The sequence below is a fragment of the Pelobates fuscus genome, chromosome 1 (assembly GCF_036172605.1).
Source record: "Pelobates fuscus isolate aPelFus1 chromosome 1, aPelFus1.pri, whole genome shotgun sequence".
In the NCBI taxonomy this organism is placed as follows: Eukaryota; Metazoa; Chordata; class Amphibia; order Anura; family Pelobatidae; genus Pelobates; species Pelobates fuscus.
In genome coordinates this window covers 492,983,734-492,990,165 of record NC_086317.1, presented here as the reverse complement: position 1 = coordinate 492,990,165, position 6,432 = coordinate 492,983,734, and positions in this window count along the sequence as shown.

Genomic DNA, 6,432 nt, shown 5'->3' with positions numbered 1-6,432 from the left:
ATAGAATTCTCTGCTGCACTCAATGAACTAACCTGTGAAAGGATTGTGGGAATTGTTGTTTAAAAACTAGAAAGCTTCTGTTGGCTGCAGCTACTCTAGATTACTGCATAACATGTGTACAGTGCGTGTACACGGGATAAACTATCTGTACACTGTCCGTGTGTACACTGGATAATATCTATACAGTGTGTGTACACGGGATAACAGTCTACAGGGGGTTAATGGACATTCTATAGCGCTTTTATCATGTTGTGTATATGGGATCTATGTGGTGTGAACGTGTTGGGGGGGGATTTGAGGTTTACAATCACTGAACTGTATTAAGTTAAAGCTAATTGCACTCCAAGATTAACGATGTATAACGCTTTATAGCAATTCCACAATGATCACTGTAACAATCAATAGTGGATCCCAATTCCATCTTCTCTGCCAAATCTGTGTAAAGATAGAGCTTTCACTGGAAAAGCAATGAGAGAATCTCTCTACGTGCCCCACACAGACGGCATCTTTAATTTAAATTATTTATTATTATTATTTTAAGTAAGAAGATAATGTTTAAATAGCATGAGGTCACTTTAAATGGGGTGTTTGCTGCTTTATTGAACCACGGACAGCTGATGGCAGGAACTTTGTATTAAGAAACGCAGCATTTTAGGTTAAAGTAAATCGGACTGAAGTCATTAGAGTGAGTTTAATAGCTAGTCTGCGTTCAGCTCAGGACGCATGGATGGTGACATGGAGATTGACCATCACAACCTGTCAGGACTGACACCGAATAACCTCGTTACAATCTTCAATGACTAACACTGGAGCCAATGTCTGGTTTTATGGTGAGAACTGGAATAAACGGGTGCCATTTTGTCTCCACGCCTGCCTTTCGCTGGTCGGAGAGCTCTGTGCCTTTACCATGTATCTGGATCATGAACCTCAGAAAGTTCCAACACAGAATCTAAACCCGGAAATGAAACTCACTTGGAACAACAGAGCCAAACGGCGGCCGTGTAACGAGACATTCCTGTGTGTTGGGTTTGGCTGTACTTAGATGGCACACACGCTTGTTTAATAATAAATTGAAAGCGTGGACCGTGTACAAATTTACCATTTCTGGGTTTAGATTTGGCTGGTAAATATTTAAACATTCTAACTCATCATCATCATCAGCTCATTTATAAAGCACCAACATAGAGAGCAGCGCACATTATCTGCATGAGATCAGGGGCAGTGAACGGCGAGCTCTCACCAGGTGCCGTGGTGTGCATATCAACGTGGCTGTAGATGTTTCAAACTGGAAATATCGTTAGCGTTGAAATTCACAGTGAACACGTTGGTGAATAATCCAGGCAGTGATTATTCCAGCCCCATTGCTGCTCTGGGATATGAGACACTGGGAGTTCCTTATATTCACATTATATTCTGTACAGGAACGCTCCCAACTTGCTGAGAGTCTGTCATTTAGAAATCAACACTCTTATAACTCCCTGGCTCTCATTTAGACAGCTGGGGAGGATTTCTTCTATCGGCTTCACAGAATTAAAGGGAATGGCCTTCCCCTCCTCTCCGTAATCTGTACTACAACTCTCTGGGAAGCTGTGCTCGCAGGCCTGCAGCGTTTGCAAGCTGGGTTTTGTATTGGCCCCCCACCAAAAACAGGCAGGAATAGAATCAACTAAACAATCGTTAGAATATTCATTTAACCCCTTAAGGACACAGCTTCAGAAATAGAAAGGCTTGTGTCCTTAAGGGGTTAAAGAATAAAATGCAAACAGAATGTTTCAGGAAAATAACTTTCAGCAATAAGATGGATGATACTGTGTGTGTTATTACTCTCTGTAACATAGAAGCAATAAAGACTAATTAAGCTAACGAGGAAGTGAAGCCCCTGTGCTGTACTATGATTCTGTTATGATGTCAGTAACGGCGTGGCTGCTAATTAACAGACAAATTATTGCCAGACACCGTGACGCTATACCACGTCTTCATTTTACACTAGATGTCTATTATAAATGGAGATCGATCACGGAGTAATGATTGTCATTGGAACCAGTCTGTCCGGGCACTGGCTGATACCAGAGCATGCTTCCTAGCCAGTCCTTCTGGATTATAGCAACAGCGAGGTCTCTAAGCAAGGCCAATCCATTTACTCCACGGATATGAGTGGCGTTACATACAGACACACACTGATAGACATACAGACACACACTGATAGACATACAGACACACACTGATAGACATACAGGCACACACTGATAGACATACAGGCACACACTGATAGACATACAGACACACACTGATAGACATACAGACACACACTGATAGACATACAGGCACACACTGATAGACATACAGACACACACTGATAGACATACAGACACACACTGATAGACATACAGGCACACACTGATAGACATACAGACACACACTGATAGACATACAGACACACACTGATAGATAGACATACAGACACACACTGATAGACATAGAGACACACACTGATAGACATACAGACACACACTGATAGACATACAGACACACACTGATAGACATACAGACACACACTGATAGACATACAGACACACACTGATAGACATAGAGACACACTCTGATAGACATACAGACACACACTGATAGACATACAGACACACACTGATAGACATACAGACACACACTGATAGACATACAGACACACACTGATAGACATACAGACACACACTGATAGACATACAGACACACACTGATAGACATACAGACACACACTGATAGACATACAGGCACACACTGATAGACATACAGGCACACACTGATAGACATACAGACACACACTGATAGACATACAGGCACACACTGATAGACATACAGGCACACACTGATAGACATACAGACACACACTGATAGATAGACATACAGACACACACTGATAGATAGATATACAGACACACACTGATAGACATAGAGACACACACTGATAGACATACAGACACACACTGATAGACATACAGACACACACTGATAGACATACAGACACACACTGATAGACATAGAGACACACACTGATAGATATACAGACACACACTGATAGACATGCAGACACACACTGATAGACATACAGACACACACTGATAGATAGACATACAGACACACACTGATAGATAGACATACAGACACACACAGATAGACATACAGACACACACTGATAGACATGCAGACACACACTGATAGATAGACATACAGACACACAATGATATACATACAGACACACACAGATAGACATACAGACACACACAGATATACATACAGACACACACTGATAGACATGCAGACACACACTGATAGACATGCAGACACACACAGATAGACATACAGACACACACAGATATACATACAGACACACACTGATAGACATGCAGACACACACTGATAGACATGCAGACACACACAGATAGACATACAGACACACACACACAGATAGACATACAGACACACACTGATATACATACAGACACACACTGATATACATACAGACACACACTGATATACATACAGACACACACTGATAGACATACAGACACACACTGATAGACATACAGACACACACTGATAGACATACAGACACACACTGATAGACATGCAAACACACACTGATAGACATGCAGACACACTGATATACATACAGACACACACTGATAGACATACAGACACACACTGATAGACATACAGACACACACTGATAGACATACAGACACACATGCAGATACACATAGGCAGATATAAAGACACACATGGCTGGTTAAAATATACACTTTAATAGCCACCCTCCAGCTTTCTACATTTTGGATAGAGGAGGGTGGATTCCCTGGGGTCCAATCTGCAGGCTGTTGGGAGTTAGGGGCTAGCTCTCCCAATCCGTAGCCTCTCCTCACTGCCGTCTCCTGCCCGGCTCCATGTCTCTGCTATCTGGGGGAAAGGGACAGGCTGCTGATAAAGGGACCGGTCGTGCCGTTAAAGCTCCACCGGGCTCCTGCTGACACATGCCCACAGAGGCGCTGGAAACAAGGTAAGTTGTATAGGGGATGGGGGCAGGTAAAAAAAAGTTAGTTTAACAATATAGGGTCAGGAATACACATTTGTGGTCCTATAGCGTTCCTTTAAGCCTCCATTTTGTTTAGAAGCAATGCATTTAAATGGTTAAAAGTAATTGGCTGACCCAAAGAGTGAGTGTGAGGACCCCGCTATTTGAAAAGAGCCTATTAGCGATTGGGAGGATTTTAAAAATACAAACTGCTCATCTGTGTCCGCTGCCATCAGAATCCGCCGTTGCGCCAACAAGTGTTGGTGACAGGTGCAAAAAAAACAAAAAACAAATCCCTTTGCAATGATTGTTCGGAAACTGAACTTTTAGCAGTTTTTTCATTACAAACATTTTTACTTTAATCCCGTGCCTACCCTAAACCAGCCATTCGTATTCCCCTAAAAACACCCTAACTTACCATCAGAAAACTCCACGGGTTATTCACTGAAGGGAGAAATCAGATTGAAGAAGCTGCACTGAAAGCAGGAGATTTGTTCTCTTTTTGATATTTTGGTCTTAAATTAGAAATCACTTTAAAGTCTCACTTTAGTAAATAGCCCTGTTTGTCACAATCGGTTTTACTTTATCACAAAACTAAATAAACCCTAAACAACTAAACATTCTACATAACTCTGTCAAAACGTTATCTGTTATCTAACTCTGCCATCTAAACCCCTAAATAACATCAGAACCAACCAACAAGTGTTGTGACCGATTGCTCGGCCAGTGACATCACTGCCTGGCTAATACTGTGCTGCCTCGCTGCTCTGTTAGCCACCAGTCGCCCACAGACAAGGCAGCTGCTGGCACTGTCAGGATACATTCCTTGGGACTGGCGGTCGCAGTAAGACGACTGCTGTGTCCACCTACAGTGGGATAGGATTTGGGTGGAAACTGTGTCAAATAGTGACCACTATGCCACGGGGCTTGAACATCTTCCGCTAATTGCCTGCTGTTAGTCGCCCACCACACCTGGATCTGGGCATGGTGGAACCAATGAGAAGACGCCACCCTTGAAAATTTTTGTGTCCCATCCCACACCCCAGGGGACAGAGGTGATTGTGCTACGCTCCGGTTTCTATTTTATGTGTATCTTCATTCTGAATGATTGACACCTTAATGATGCTCCCTATCATAACTCCCGAAGGGCCTCGTACACCGTCCCTTAACAAGGGAGCTACCATTCGCATTCCTGGTGTAATACAAGAGAGGACTCCCCTCCTCCTTGACAGTGAAAGTACAGGGTGAGATCCCAAGACCCCTATCAACCAGGAGAAAGTGCCAACTCCCACGCGATTTACATTTCATGCCCATTGTGAAAAGTAACATGGTGGCAAGTGTATTGGCTTTAAGTGGCTATCACGCCCAATGAATGCTTCTTTACATCTCTAGTTCCCCCTAACTGTATGTGGGAATAGAAAAGGTGTCTTACAGAACTTTTGCCGTTACAAAAAAATTATAATGTTTTTTTAAATCATTAAATCCAACTCCGTATTGTCAAAGAAAGTATCAGGTCTAACGGTGGCTACACAAACCTAGGCTAGCCAGAAGGTGAGCCAGGTTGTTGAGAAAGCGTCCAGTAGAGACATAAAACGCATTTCTGTTCCCAGTTTCATTCAGTTTTTTTTGTTCTCCCATCCCTTTCTTTTTTAATGCCCAGAGCAGAGATGTGTTAGCTACAATTCTTCTCACTGGTGCTTATTATGGTCAGCATGCCATGTACGTAATATTGTAATAAATCTGCAATACAAGGATACGTTCTCTAGACATATTTTATTTTTTTATTCCATTAAGTTCTTTTGAGTATTTTAGCCTGAAATTGAGACTTGGGGTAGAGAGTGTTCCTGGTCCTTAGACGTGGCCACGATTAATGTGATGGAAAGATGAGCAATGGCCTCTAAAGACATAGAGTAACCAGAAAAACAAGCTGGACACAAAGGATAGACAAGCCAGGTCAAAATGGCAATAAGTCAAAAGATAAAGACACACTCTGGGAAAACCAGGACAGGCCACTGAGGAAACAGAATAAAGGGTGTAAAGGCAAAAACTACAATTGGATACCAAGATTCCTGCGGCCATCGAATGTGTGAGTACGGAGCCCCATGAATGAAATGGTGCATCGCAGTCTGCATCCTCCCGAAGATGAGAGTACGGAGCAATATACAAGGACACAGGATTATGGAATGCTGCATCAGTAATGACGCCAGAATGTGTCGCAAGGTATCACCACTGTAATCAGGAATCCTCGTCTACTGCCAAATAAAAATAGGCTACATTGAAAATATAGATCTTTAAAAGAACCAGAAAATTAAATTCTAAAAATAAAATAACTTTACTATTTTTATAATGCTTACCTTTAATGCAGG